Below are 15,768 nucleotides of genomic sequence, written 5' to 3'. Positions count from 1 at the left end.
TGAGTCAGTATGGCCTTGGTACCTGGGAAGGGAATCTTATCATGAAAGGAGTACTAGCAATGGCATCCTAACTGCTACTGCTGCTAGGTCGCTTCAGTTGTGTCCGACTCCGTGTGACCCCATAGACGGCAGCCCACCAGGCTCCGCCGTCCCTAGGATTCTCCAGGCAAGGATACTGGAGTGGGTTGCCGTTTCCTTCTCCAGTGCATGAAAGGGAAAAGTGAAAGTGAAGTCGCTCAGTCGTGTCCGACTCTTAGCGACCCCACGGACTGTAGCCCACCAGGCTCCTCCGTCCATGGGATTCTCCAGGCAAGAGTACTGGAGTGGGGTGCCACTGCCTTCTAATGGCATCCTAAAGAAGGCATTTAACCTATCTTTTTAGAAAAAATATTTATTTACTTATTTGACTGTGTCAGGTCTTGGTTGTGACATGTGGAATCTTTCGTTGTGGCATGTGGGCTGTGGAGCTCACAGGCTCAGCAGCTGCAGCATGCAGGCTTAGTTGCTCTGTGGCATGTTGGATGGGGTCAAATCCATGTCCCCTGCATTGCAAGGTGGATTTTTAACCACTGGACCACCAAGGATGTCCATAATCTTTATCTTTAAAACAGACATTATTTACATCTAATCAATGCAAATTTTTCTGTAATGATTAAAGCAGATGTACAAGGTATGTACTATGAACCAGCTATTTTAGTTAGCATGAAATTCAAGTTGTATCATGTATAAGCCAGAATGACAGTTACCATACATCGATATTTGAAAATTCCATCCACTAGGGGGAGTCTTGCTTAACTGGCTGTCTTAAGTCTGTTTCAGTTCAGTTCAGTTCAGATCAGCGGCTCAGTCATGTCCAACTCTTTGCGACCCCATGAATCGCAGCAAGCCAGGCCTCCCTGTGCATCACTAACTCCCGGAGTCTACTCAAACCCATGCCCATCTAGTCAGTGATGCCATCCGTCCATCTTATCCTCTGTCGTCACCTTCTCCTCCTGCCCCCAATCCTTCCCAGCATTAGGGTCTTTTCCAATGAGTCAACTTTTCGCATCAGGTGGCCAAAGTATTGGAACTTCAGCTTCAACATCAGTCCTTCCAATGAACACTCAGGACTAATCTCCTTTAGGATGGACTGGTTGGATCTTCCTGCAGTCCAAGGGCCTCTCAAGAGTCTTCTCCAACACCACAGTTCAAAAGCATCAATTCTTCGGCGCTCAGCTTTCTTCACTGTCCAACTCTCACATCCATACATGACTACTGGAAAAACTATAGCCTTGATTAGATGGACCTTTGTTGGCAAAGTAATGTCTCTGCTTTCTAATATGCTATTTAGGCTGGTCATAACTTTCCTTCCAAGGAGTAAGCGTCTTTTAATTTCATGGCTGTAATCACCATCTGCAGTGATTTTGGAGCCCCCCAAAATAAAGTCTGACACTGTTTCCACTGTTTCCCCATCTGTTTAGTCCTCTGTAATAGGATACCATACTGTTCAAGAGGCTCTCAAGGCAAGAATACTGAAGTAGTTTGCCATTCCCTACTCCAGTGACCGAGTTTTGCCAGAACTCTCCACCATGACCCATCTGTCTTGGGTGGTCCTGCATGGCATGGCTCATAGTTTCACTGAGTTAGACAAGGTTGTGGTCCATGTGATTAGATTGGTTAGTTTTCTGTGATTGTGGTTTTCAGTCTGTCTGCCCTAATGGAGAAGGATAAGAGGCTAATGGAAGCTTCCTGATGGGAGAGACTGACTGAGGGGAAAACAGAGACATTACTTTGCCAACAAAGGTCCGTCTAGTCAAAGCTATGGTTTTTCAAATAGTCATGTATGGATGTGAGAGTTGGACTATAAAGAAACCTGAGCACCAAAGAGTTGATGCTTTTGAAGTGTGGTGCTGGAGAAGACACTTGAGAGTCCTTGGACTGCAAGAAGATCCAATCAGTCCATCCTAAAGGAGATCAGTCCTGGGTGTTCATTGGAAGGATTGATGTTGAAGCTGAAACTCCAATACTTTGGCCACCTGATGTGAAGAACTGACTCATTTGAAAAGACCCTGATGCTGGGAAAGATTGAAGGTAAAAGGAGAAGGGGACGACAGAGGATGGGATGGTTGGGTAGCATCACCGACTTGATCGACATGAGTTTGAGTAAACTCCGGGAGTTGGTGATGGACAGGGAGGCCTGGCATGCTGCAGTCCATGGGGTTGCAAAGAGTCGGACACGACTGAGCGACTGAACTGAACTGAATAGGATACCCTAGCGGGACCAAGGACCAAGCTTGATCACTCAAGAGCTTTTGTGTTTTATTAAATTATAAAAAGGGACAGAGAAATCTTCTGACATAGGATTCAGAAGGGGGACAGAGAACGCCCCCCTTGCTAGTCTTATCAAGGGAGCTATATACTTTATTACAGTAAAGAGTCTTAGCAGACCCATTCCCACAATATAAGATAACAGGATTAGAACTAACAACAAAAGATCTTACCAGACCCACTCCTAAAACATAAGATTAAGATAACAAGATTAGTCAGAAGGTTCTTGTTAAGAAGAAACATGTCCTTGAGAAAGATGCATTGTTATATAGACTAAGATAAAGCAATGTAGAAAAAAAGTTTGTCCTTTTCTCCTCCTCAAGAGCCCCAGACCGCTTCCTCCTCCTTGGGGACCCTGGACTTCTTATCAATCTACCTAAGAATTGACTCTCTCAGTGGCTTATAAACAACAGACGTTTCTCACAGTTCTGGAGGCTGGAAGCGTAAGACCAAAATGCTGACAGATTTGATGAGAACTCACCTTATGGTTCATGGACTTGCCTTCTTACTGTGTCCCTACATGGAATCGGGGAGCTCTCTGGGGTTTCTTTTATACAGTCAGTATAAAAGAGCTCTACCTTCCTGACTTAATCACCTCCCACAAAGGCCCCACCTTCTCATACCAGCACCTTGGGGGGTAAATTTTAATATATGAATTTTAGGAGGCCATCGGATGGTCTACAGCACTGCCTAACAGGATTTTTGCTCAAGGCAGGTCAAGGATGTACATATACACCAAAGGTGGGGGATAAAAAACTAGACATCATGGGTTGGGGGCATCGAGCATCTCTTACTAAACTGACCTAGCATGATCCTTTGCTAAAGGCACTTCCCAGGATGAACACAGAAGCCCAAGGTCCAGGCCTTGTCGAGAGGAGGGCTCAGAGGAGCCTGGCTGGAATTTGGTCAAGAAGAGTAGAGTCTTTGACATAATTAAAGCTTGAACTTGCATTAAGACTTTGGGCACTGCAAGTTGCCCTCTGGTTTGTGGGAACTGATGGGCATTTGCATGCTTTGCTGTGATGTCCAGAATGACTGGGAGAACTGTCAGCATTCCTACAAACTTTGAAGTTGGTATTTTATGGAACGTAACATTGGGAAAATTGAAATGCATACAGTATTGCCTTGGGGGTATGGAATGCCACAGAGCTGTTGGGTCTTGGTGTCAGATGGGACCCTGATGTTCTACCCATCTTGTCAAAGTGGGGTCCTTTATACAGTTATCCTCAAGACAGACACCCACCTCCTAGTGAATAAGACTTGTCCTCCTTGGGGAATAAGGTGGGAATGGGCTTAGGTCAAGTATATGCAGCCCTGCAACTTCCAGGCCTGGTTCCAGGTTTTCCTTTTAAAATAACAGAGTAATCCTCTCTTTCTTCTATCTCACGTAGCCCTTCAAATATCCGGAGGTATCCATTTTGTTTTTCACCCCACACCTTGCCTGCTGACCCTCTCCAACAGGTTGTCCATTCTTTAGCCTTAATACCTGCACTGCTGCCACCGTTCTGACTTGTCCTGGCTTCCAGACATTTCATTAACACAGTAGTTTTTCTCTGTAGTTACCATAGACAGCCTGCTGTACCTGTCAGGAGTTTGTTGTAATAACAAACAGCCCCACATCCTGAAGATGCACCATACAAAGGTTATTTCTCACATCTACTATATGTGCATCATGGGCCTTGTAGGGGAGGGGAAACACATTTTCCACCCATCCTCTTATGTTTTCCCAAGGTCTATGAATTAAACTGACAGCAGACAGATTAGTGAAAGTGAAAGTCGCTCAGTCGTGTCTGACTCTTTGCGACCCTACGGACTGTCCATGGAATTCTCCAGGCCAGAATACCGGAGCGGGTAGCCTTTCCCTTCTCCAGAGGATCTTTCCAACCCAGGGATCGAACCCAGGTCTCCTGCATTGCAGGCGGATTCTTTACCAGCTGAGCCACAAGGGAAGCCTAAGAACACTGGAGTGGATTAATAGAAGAAAAAGGATACCGATTTTTATCATACGTTTTGAAGTCTATTGTGTATGGCCACTTCCTAGAAAGAATTGAAAACACAAATTGGTGGCTAGACCCTGGGATTATTTACCATTTTTTAAAAAAGGACAATAAACTGTGGAGAAGTGACTAGACTAAGGAAACAGGGTCTGGACTTCTGGGTTTGGATGAGGGGATTGTGGGAAGGTAACTAAGGAAATGTATGAAAGTGAAAGAAAGTCAGTCATTTAGTCGTGTTCGACTCTTTGTGACCCCATGAACTATAGACCACCAGGCTCCTCTGTCCAAGGAATTCTCCAGGCAAGAATACTGGAGTGGGATGCCATTTCCTTCTCAGGGGATCTTCCCGACCCAGGGATCGAACCCAGGTCTCCCACATTGTGGGCAGACTCTTTACCAGCTGAGCCACCAGGGAAGCCACAGGAAGAATATGGGAGTAACCAGTGATAGATAAGGGCTTTTATGCAGACTCATCTCAGTCCCATCTCAGGTGATGAGTCCTTCTCCTTTTTTTCTGATATGAGTGAAAGGGGGTACCTTTACAAATAGAGATTTTCTTTAAAAATGGAAAACTTCTGCCCTGCTTATAAGCAGAGTGGATTGAAAGTCATTCAGTCGTGCCTGACTCTTTGCGACCCCATGGACTATACAGTCCATGGAATTCTCCAGGCCAGAATACTGAAGTGGGTAGACTTTCCCTTTTGTAAGCAGAGGGAGAAGCTCAAAATCATCAATAAAAGAAAGGAGCCTATTTTGGGGTGGCGTGTCCTGAGCCCCTTTAGCCTCTCTGGGGATTTTACTGCAATGCATCTTTTTTCAGGAGGCCAGTTCACAGCCTCTACCATCTGGAACATCACCAACTGCCAGGATGGGGGTCACCAGCTCTCAAAGCCAGTTATTCCAGAAAATGCCAGTGGGTGACCCTCTGGCTTAAAAAGCCCTCAGTTATTTTGAGCCACTGGGACCCAAGACACAGGTCTCTTTAGTGATGGCTAGTAGCATCTGTTTGGGCCTCAGCTACCTTAGAAAGTGGTAGCAACCCAGTGGCCATCCCAGTCCAGGCAGCCTGAGAACATGGAGCTGTCTAGACTCTGCTCTGTTGGACTTGTGGGCTCACTGCAAGGGCCAGCTCCCAGCAGAGGGGCTCCTGGGACAAAGGAGAAGGCAGCAAGCTGATACACGACCCTTCAGTCCAGGATGGTCCAGAGCTGATTTTATGAGATGCAATGGATTTTTCTGTTTAGGTATCTGGGGTTACCCATTTCTGGAAGCCTTTCTTCCCAGATGAGAGCCGCTATGACCCTCTGTCCAGTTTGTACTCTCTGTATCTGGGAAGCGATGAATGTGAGCCAGGGCTCCTTCCTCTGCCTTGTGCCAGTTTCTACCTGCATTCTCTCTCAAGGATGGGGCAGGTGGGCCATCAGAAAGAGTTCCTGGGGGTTCCATCAGACAAGAAACCTGCATGTCCTCATAAGGAGGGGCACAGACAAGTGGTGACTTATTGGAAAACTCTGTTCTGCCTAGATTGCAGTACCAGCTTCCTGGATCCAGGTCCTGTGGAGAGAGAAGAGGGGAGATGTTGCTTAAGGTATAAACTTGTAACCAGTAGATAAATAAGTCCTAGAGATCTGTTGCACAGTATAGTGATTATGGTCACCAATTCTGTATTATAAACCTAAAGTTGCTAAGAGATTAGATCTTAATTGTTCCTTTTACAAATAAGCAATGCTGATTATGTGATGTTAATAAGTGGTGTTAATTAAGAGGTGTTAATTAGTGTTATGGTGGTAATTATATTGCAATATATAAATGTATCAAATCAACACATACACCCTATATTCATGCATTGTTATATGCCAATTATGGGCTTCCCTGGTAGCTCAGCTGGTAAAGAATCTGCTTGCCGTGCAGGAGACCCCAGTTCAATTCCTGGGTCAGGAAGATCCGCTGGAGAAGGGAATGGCTACCCACTCTACTATTCTGGCCTGGAGAATTCCATGGACCGTATAGTACATGGGGTTGCAAAGAGTCGGACATGACTGAGTGACTTTCACTTTCATATAAATGTATCAAACCAACACATTGTATACCCTACACTCATGCATTGTTATATGCCAATTATGAGCTTCCCTGGTAGCTCAGCTGGTGAAGAATCCACCTACAATGCAGGAGACCCTGATTTGGTCCTTGGGTCAGGAAGATCTGCTGAAGGGATAGGCTACCCACTTCAGTATTCTTGGGCTTCTCTGGTAGCTCAGATGGTAAAGAATCTGCCTGCAATGCAGGAGACCTGGGTTCGATCCCTGTGTTGGGAAGATCCCCTGAAGAAGGGAAAGGCTACCCACTCCAGTATTCTGGCCTGGAGAATTCCATGGACCGTATAGTATATGGGGTTGCAAAGAGTCGGACATGACTGAATGATTTTCACTCCCTTCACTATGCCTATTTTATGCAATAGGAGTTTAGAAGATGGTTCTATGAAGTCTCTTTGAAGTAAAAAGGAAGTCGCAGGTCTTGACCCTGGGTGGCATGTCACGTGGGGAGCAGGAGAACCTCAGATTTTGGCCCCTCCTTGGTTTAAAGGAGGGCCTCATGGTATAAATCATGCCTGCTATTCTGTGACCTCTTGAGGCACAAGTCTTATAAAGGTACCATGGAAGAGAAATGATCTGTGAGAACTCAGAAAGACCTGTTGGCTGAGTGACCACTGGTGACAGTAAGAGGAAAGTTGGTTTTTATTTTAAGCAAATTCGTGGTGTTGTCCGATAAACATAAAGCAGGAAAAGAAAGAACATCTGGAAAAACAGACATTGGCCTTTTGTTTAAACATGTACCTGGATCGGTTTTATTCTGGGAAAGGGTTCAGTCATTTCCAGTGATACTTACCTTGTAATAGTAGATATAAGACATGTTTCAGAATTTATGATGCTGGTGTTACTTAAATATTTTTTAAAATTTTGTTTTCAGAAACCATGGAAATGGTATAAAACTTAATTCCAAAAGGTTGATAGTGAAATTTTGAGTCTCTCTCAATTGAAGGTTTTCTCATTTCCAAGTTTCCATTTTTGAGACTGAATTTCTTGTATATTCTTTAAAAGGTACATATTCAAGCATCTATTATTTTTATCTAAATGATGGCGTATTATGCATACTGTTCTACAGCTTGCCTTTAGTTAAACCTACCAAGTTACCAGGACATGTAAGAACTATCTGATTCTTCTTAATGACTTCACATTTCCCTCTTTGAAGCTTTGAGATTGTTCCCAATTATTTTATCATGAAGGTGATATATTTCTCTGCCCAGTAACCTGAGACAAACAAATAGGACATTAATAATGAATGTCTGGGGCTGATGCAACATTTTTACAAATACTTCTTACATAGCTCACATCATTCTGGTATGGGGGCAACAGGCAGAGACCTGATGTACAGAAGAAAATACAAATTAAAAATAAACAGTTTAATTCTCTCTGTTGTAATTAAGGGGACATATCCCCTCTTCTTTTTCTTTCATAATTTCTTCCTCTGCCCTTTTCACATATATGTAAATCTTTTTAGTGGCTAAACTTTCTAATCTCACATCTCAGGAATGTTTCCCCAAGCACCTGGAACTCATCTCTGAAATGTAATTGTAGGGAAGGAAAAAACCTTTCCTCTGCCCTCTTAGATTCAGTATCTGAGGCCTGCAAATTAACATGACAAAAGACAGATTAACAGGGAAAAAGGCATACGAATTGTATTGATGTTAATATTTTTACATGCTTGTGGAGACTCACAGCAAGAAGTGAAAGTCCAAGAAATGGTTAGACTCAGAAGCTTATATTCATTTTACCAAAAGGTATTAAATTGTGGGAAGGTGAGTAACAAATATATGGCAGGTAAATGTCATTTAATAAGGTTTGTTTGTTACTCATCAGAGTGCTAACTTTCCATCTTCTTCATGCCCATAAAATTCCCTCAGGGAGGGGCTTTCTGGCAGTTCTAATTTCTCAGAAGTTTCTTCTTTTAGTTAGATAAGGGAAGCTCGGAGAAGGTGTCTTTCTACATCTATTGATTCTCAGTTGGCATCAGCTCAGAATAATCCATATGCCAAAGTGGCATAGTTTGGGGTGGCATATTTGGACCCTCTTAATAATCATTAATGAATATAATGCCCATTTTCCAACATCCTTGGAGGAAATGAGCCTAACTATCCCTTGCAAAATGTATCTAAAGTATCGAATGGGTTGCATCTACTCAGCTCTGTAAAAGAATGAGATTTCTTACAAGCAACTATATGCCAATAAAATGGACAACCTGGAAGGAATGGACAAATTCTTAGAAAAGTACAACATTCCAAGACTAAACCAGAAAGAAACAGAAATCACGAACAGACCAATCACAAGTAATAAAATTGAAACTGTGATTAAAAAACTTTCAAACAAACAAAAGATAGCTTCACAAGTGAATTGTATCAAGTATTTAGAGAAGAGCTAACATCTATCGTTCTCAAACACTTCCCCAAAAAATACAGAGGCAGGAACACTCTTAAATTCATTCTATGAGGTTGCCATCATCCTAATGCTAAAACCAGACAAATATATCAAAAAAGAAAATTATAGACCAATATCACTGATGAACATAGACATAAAAATTCTCAACAAAATACAAGCAAATAAAATCTAACAACACATTAAAAGGACCATACACCACAATCAAGTGAGATTTTTCCCAGGGATGCAAGAATTCTTCAATATATGCAAGTCAATCAACATGATACGCCAAATTAACAAATTGAAGAGTAAAAGTATGATCATCTCAATAGATGCAGAAAAAATTTTTGACAAAATTCAATACCCATTTGTGATGAAAACTCTCTAGAAATCTCAACATAGTAAAGGCCATATTTGATAAACCAACAAAAAACACCATTCTTAATGGTGAAAAACTGAAAGCATTTCCTCCTAGATCAGGAAAAAGACAAGGATGTCCATTCTCACCACTCTTATCCAACATATTAACAGTTTTGGAAGTCCTAGTCATGGCAATCAGAGAAGAAAAATAAAAGGAATCTAAAATGGAAAAGAAGTAAAATTGTCACTGTTTGCAGATGACATGATACTATACACAGAAAATCCTAAAGATGCCACCAGAAAACTACTGTGCTTAGTCGATCAGTTGTGTCCAACTCTTTGTGACCCCATGGACTGCAGCCTGCCAGGTTCCTCTGTCCATGGGGATTCTCCAGGCAAGACTACTGGAGTGGGTTTCCATGCCCTCCTCTGGAGGATCCTCCCAATCCAGGGATCGAAGCCCGGTCTACCTCACTGCAGGTGGATTCTTTACCATCTGAGCCACCATGGAAGCCCTAAGAAAACTACTAGAGCTAATCAATGAATTTGGTAAAATTACAGGATACAGAATTAATGCACATCTGGTCCTGAACTTTTGTTTGTTTGGAATGAATGCACAGAAATCTCTTGCATTCTTTGTGACACTGTAGCCCACCAAGCTTCTCTATCTATGGGGTTTTAGACTAGAATACTGGAGTGTTTGCTACGACCAGTGCATTCTCTTGACAAAACTCAGTTAGCCTTTGCCCTGCTTCATTTGTACTCCAAGGCCAAACTTGCCTGTTATGCCAGGTACCTCTTGACTTCCTAATTTCACATTCCTATGCAAAAAAAGGACATCTTTTTAGGTGTTAGTTCTAGAAGGTCTTGTAGGTCTTCATAGAACTGTTCAACTTCAGCATTAGTGGTTGGGGCATAGACTTGGATTACTATGACATTGAATGGTTTGCCTTGGAAATGAATCAAGATCATTCTGTCGTTTTTGAGATTGCACTGCATTTCAGACTCTTTTGTTGACTATGAGGGCTACTCCATTTCTTCTAAGGGATTCTTGCCCACAGTAGTAGATATAATGGTCATCTGAATTAAATTTGCCCGTTCCGGTCCATTTTAGTTCAGTTCAGTTCAGTTGAGTCGCTCAGTCATGTCCGATTCTTTGTGACCCCATGAATCGCAGCACGCCAGGCCTCCCTGTCCATCACCAACTCCTGGAGTTCACCCAAACTCATGTCCATCGAGTCGGTGATGCCATCCAGCCATCTCATCCTTTGTCGTCCCCTTCTCCTCCTGCCCCCAATCCTTCCCAGCATCAGGGTCTTTTCCAGTGAGTCAACTCTTCACATGAAGTGGCCAAAGTATTGGAGTTTCAGCTTCAACATCAATCCTTCCAATGAACACCCAGGGCTGATCTCCTTTAGGATGGACTGGTTGGATCTCCTTGCAGCACAAGGGACTCTCAAGAGTCTTCTCCAACACCACAGTTCAAAAGCATCAATTCTTCAGCGCTCAGCTTTCTTCACTGTCCAACTCTCACATCCATACATGACCACTGGAAGAACCATAGCCTTGACTAGACGGACCTTTGTTGGCAAAGTAATGTCTCTGCTTTCTAATATGCTGTCTAGGCTGGTCATAACTTTCCTTCCAAGGAGTAAGCGTCTTTTAATTTCATGGCTGCAATCACCATCTGCAGTGATTTTGGAGCCCCCCAAAATAAAGTCTGACACTGTTTCCACTGTTTCCCCATCTATTTCCCATGAAGTGATGGGACCAAATGGAACAACAAACTGGTTCTAAATTGGGAAAGGAGTACATCAAGACCGTATATTGTCATCCTGCTTATTTAACTTCTATGCAGAGTACATCATGCAAAATGCCAGGCTGGATGAAGCACAAGCTGGAATCAAGATAGCCAGGAGAAATATCAATAACCTCAAACGTACAGATGACATCACCCTAATGGCAGAAAGCAAAGAGGAACTAAAGAGGCTCTTGATGAAAGTGAAAGAGGAGAGTGAAAAAACTGACTCAAAATTCAACATTCAGAAAACTAAGGTCATGGTATCCGGTCCTACCATTTTAGGGCAAATAGATGGGGAAAAATGGAAACAATGATAGATTTTACTTTCTTGGGCTCCAAAATCACTGTGAATGGTGACTTCAGCCACAAAATTAAAATGCACTTGCTCTTTGGAAGTAAAGCTATGACTAACCTAGACACCATACTAAAAAGCAGAATCATCACTTTGCTGACAAAATCTGTCTAGTCAAATCCATGGTTTTTCCAGTAGTCATGTATGGATGTAATAATTGGACCATAAAGAAGGTTGAGCACTTTAGAATTGATGCTTTCTAACTTTGTACTAAAAGACTCTTGAGAGTCCCTTGGACTGCAAGGAGATCAAACCAGTCAATCCTAAAGGAAATCAACACTGAATATTCATTGGAAAGACTGATGCTGAAGCTGAAGCTTCAATCCTCTGGCCAGCTGATGCAAAGAGCTGACTCACTGGAAAAGACCCAGATGCTGGGAAAGATTGAGGGCAGGAGAAGGGGAAGACAGTGGATGAGATGGTTGGATGGCATCATCAACTCAATGGACATGAGTTTGAGCAGACTCCAGGAGATAGTGAAAGACAGGGAAGCCTGGCGTGCTACAGTCCATGGGGTGGCAAAGAGTTGGACACTACTGAACAACAACAACATACTGGCGTGTGTTGCCATTTCCTCTTCCAGAGAATCTTCCTGACCCAGGGTTCAAACTTGTGTCTCCTGCACTGGGAGGCTGATTCTTTATCTACTGAGCCATTGGGGATGCCATTCTTATGCTAACAATGAAAGACCAGAAGGAAAAATTATGGAAAAAATTCCTATTACCATTGCAACAAAATGAATAAAATGCCTGGGAATAAACCTACCTAAAGAGGCAAAAGGCTTGTACTCAGAAAACTATAAAATACTGATGAAATACATCAGAGATGACACAAACACATGGAGATATATTCCATGTTCTTGGAATGAAAGAATCAATATTGTGAAAATGACTATACTACCCAAAGCAATCTACATATTCAGTGCAATCTCTATCAAATTATCAATGGCATTTTTCAGATAATTTGAATTAAAAAAAAATCTGTACAACTTATATAGAAACACAAAAGACTCTGAATAGAAAAAGCAATCTTGAGAAAGAAAAATTGAGCTAGAGGAATTAGGCTCCCAGACTTCAGACTATAAAACAAAGCTACAGTAATCAAGACAGTAGGATACGGGCACAAAAATAGAAATATAAATCAATGGAACAGGATAGAAAGCCTGGAGATAAACCCACACACCTGTGTCACCTAATCTATGTATCTAGGCACTGTTGTCACCTAGTCTATGATCATTAGATGAGAATATACAATGGAGAAAAGACAGCCTCTTCAATAAGTGGTGCTGGGAAAACTAGACAGCCACATGTAAATTAAATTAGAACACTTCCTTATAGCATACACGAAAATAAACTTAAAATGGATTAAAGACATAAATATAAGGCCAGACACTCTAAAACTTTTAAAGGAAAACATAGAACACTCTTTGACATAAATTACAGCAATATCTTTTTTGACCCACTTCCTAGAGTAATGAAAATAAGCAATTGTGATCTAATTAAACGTAAAAGCTTTTACATAGCAAAGAAAACCATGAAAAAGATGAAAAGACAACTCTCAAATGGGAGAAAAAATTGCAAATGAAGCAACTGACAAAGGATTAATCTCCAAAATATACAAGCAGCTCATGCATTTCAGTATCAGGGTAAAAAAAAAAAAAAAGAAGAATTAAAAAATACAAAGGAAGAACTAAACAAACATTTCTCCAAAGAAGACATAGATGGATAACAAACACATGAAAAGATGCTCAACATCTCTCATTATTAGAGAAATGCAAATCAAAACTCCACGAGGGGCTTCCCTGGTGGCTCAGTGGCAAAGAATCTGCCTGCCAATGCATGTGGCATGAGTTCAATCCCTGTTCTGGGAGGATCCCACAGGCAACTAAGCCTCTGCACCACACTATTGAGCCTGTGCTCTACATCCTGGGAGCTGCAACTACTGAAGCCCACGTGCCCTTAAGCCTGTGCTCTGCAGCAGGACAAAAGTGAAATGAGAAGCAACTAGAGAGTAGGCCTCTCTGGCCACAAACTAGAGAAAAACCCGTGCAGCCATGAAGAACCAATGCACCCAAAATAAATAAATTTATTAAAAAATTACTTGAGGTATCGATACCAAAATCAGGTTGATTATATTCTTTGCAGCCAATGATGGAGAAGCTCTATACAGTTAGCAAAAACAAGACCTGGAGATTACTGTGGCTCACATCATGAGCTCCTTATTGCAAAGATGAGGCTTAAATTGAAGAAAGTAGGTGAGCTACTAGGCCATTCAGGTATGACCTAAATAAAATCCCTTATGATTATACAGTGGAAGTGACAAATAGATTCAAAGGATTATATCTGGTAGACAGAGTGCCTGAAGAAATATGGATGGAGGTTCGTGACACTGTACAGTAGGCATTGACCAAAACCATCCCAAAGAAAAAGAAATGCAAGAAGGCAAAATGCTTGTCTCAGGAGGCTTTACAAATAACTAAGAAGAGAGGTGAAAGGCAAAGGAGAAAGGGAAAGATATACTCCACTGAATACAGAGTTCCAGAGAATAGCAAGGAGAGATAAGAAAGCCTTCTTTTGCATATGGTGTTAGAAAGTGTTCCAGTTTCATTCTTTACAAGTGGTTGACCAGTTTTCCCAGCACCACTTGTTAAAGAGATTGTCTTTTCTCCATTGTATATTCTTGCCTCCTTTGTCAAAGATAAGGTGTCCATAGGTGCGTGGATTTATCTCTGGGCTTTCTATTTTGTTCCATTGATCTGTATTTCTATCTTTGTGCCAGTACCATACTGTCTTGATGACTGTGGCTTTGTAATAGAGCCTGAAGTCAGGTAGGTTGATTCCTCCAGTTCCATTCTTCTTTCTCAAGATTGCTTTGGCTATTTGAGGTTTCTTATATTTCCATACAAATTGCGAAATGATTTGTTCTAGTTCTGTGAAAAATACCATTGGTAGCTTGATAGGGATTGCATTGAATCTATAGATTGCTTTGGGTAGTATACTCATTTTCACTATATTAATTCTTCCAATCCATGAACACGGTATATTTCTCCATCTGTTTGTGTCCTCTTTGATGTCTTTCATCAGTGTTTTATGGATTAAAGATCTAAACGTAAGACCAGAAACTATAAAACTCCTAGAGGAAAACACAGGCAAGACACTCTCCGACATAAATCACAGCAGGATCCTCCATGACCCACCTCCCAGAATATTGGAAATAAAAGCAAAAATAAACAAATGGGACCCAGTTAAAATTAAAAGCTTTTGCACAACAAAGGAAACTATAAGCAAGGTGAAAAGACAGCCTTCAGAATGGGAGAAAATAATAGCAAACGAAGCAACAGACAAACAATTAATCTCAAAAATATACAAGCAACTCCTGCAGCTGAATTCCAGAAAAATAAAAGACCCAATCAAAAAATGGGCCAAAGAACTAAACAGACATTTCTCCAAAGAAGACATACAGATGGCTAACAAACACATGAAAAGATGCTCAACATCACTCATTATTAGAGAAATGCAAATCAAAACCACAATGAGGTACCATTTCACGCCAGCCAGAATGGCTGCTATCCAAAAGTCTACAAGAAATAAATGCTGGAGAGGGTGTGGAGAAAAGGGAACCCTCTTACACTCTTGGTGGGAATGCAAACTAGTACAGCCACTATGGAGAACAGTGTGGAGATTCCTTAAAAAACCGGGAATAGAACTGCCATATGACCCAGCAATCCCACTGCTGGGCATACACACTGAGGAAACCAGAATTGAAAGAGACACGTGTACCCCAATGTTCATCGCAGCACTGTTTATAATAGCCAGGACATGGAAGCAACCTAGATGTCCGCCAGCAGATGAATGGAAAAGGAAGCTGTGGTACATACACACAATGGAATATTACTCAGCCATTAAAAAGAATACATTTGAATCAGTTCTATCGAGATGGATGAAACTGGAGCCCATTATACAGAGTGAAGTAAGCCAGAAAGAAAAATACCAATACAGTATACTAATGCATATATATGGAATTTGAAAGATGGTAACGATAACCCTATATGCAAGACAGAATAAGAGACACAGATGCATAGAACAGTCTTATGGACTCTGAGGGAGAAGGTGAGGGTGGGACGTTCTGAGAGAATAGCATTGAAACATGTATATTATCATATGTGAAACAGAACACCATTCCAGGTTCGATGCATGAGACAAATGCTCAGGGCTGGGGCAATGGGATGACCCAGAGGGATGGGATGGGGAGGGAGGTGGGAGGGGGGTTCAGGATGGGGAACACAGGTAAACCCATGGCTGATTCATGTCAATGTATGGCAAAAACCACTACAATATTGTAAAGTAATTAGCCCCCAACTAAAATAAATAAATTTAATTTAAAAAAATTGAAAAAAAGAAAGCCTTCTTAAGTAAACAATGCAAAGAAATAGAGAAAAACAATAGAATGGCAAAGACTAGAAAATCTCTTCAAGAAAAT

At 41.7% G+C, this 15,768-nt stretch overlaps 2 protein-coding genes across 21 annotated transcripts in view; one reads left to right on the top strand and one right to left on the bottom strand.

The window, feature by feature from the left end:
- RNF187 (ring finger protein 187) overlaps window positions 1-15,768 on the top strand; it is an 87,818-nt gene that overhangs the window by 4,954 nt on the left and 67,096 nt on the right. For all 12 annotated transcript variants that reach the window (XM_081497865.1, XM_081497869.1, XM_081497866.1 and 9 more), the window contains exon 2: window positions 5,829-5,892. The gene's annotated coding sequence lies outside the window, so the exon portion shown is untranslated. The remainder of the gene's footprint in view (window positions 1-5,828; window positions 5,893-15,768) is intronic.
- H2AC25 (H2A clustered histone 25) overlaps window positions 5,503-15,768 on the bottom strand; it is a 29,333-nt gene continuing 19,067 nt past the window's right edge. For 4 of the 9 annotated variants that reach the window (XR_014055977.1, XR_014055976.1, XR_014055975.1 and 1 more), the window contains 2 exons: window positions 7,488-7,612; window positions 5,503-5,858 (listed from right to left, as the gene is read on the bottom strand). The gene's annotated coding sequence lies outside the window, so the exon portion shown is untranslated. Of the gene's footprint in view, window positions 5,859-7,487; window positions 7,613-15,768 lie in introns of those variants that run through there. The other 5 variants (XR_014055978.1, XR_014055980.1, XR_014055974.1 and 2 more) reach the window with 2 other exon arrangements.

Source organism: Giraffa tippelskirchi, chromosome 6, assembly GCF_054371585.1.
Source record: "Giraffa tippelskirchi isolate mGirTip1 chromosome 6, T2T-mGirTip1v1.2.pri, whole genome shotgun sequence".
NCBI classification, from domain to species: domain Eukaryota; kingdom Metazoa; phylum Chordata; class Mammalia; order Artiodactyla; family Giraffidae; genus Giraffa; species Giraffa tippelskirchi.
The sequence above is the reverse complement of the archived record's forward strand: the minus strand, read 5'-3'. Positions and strand labels throughout refer to the sequence as shown.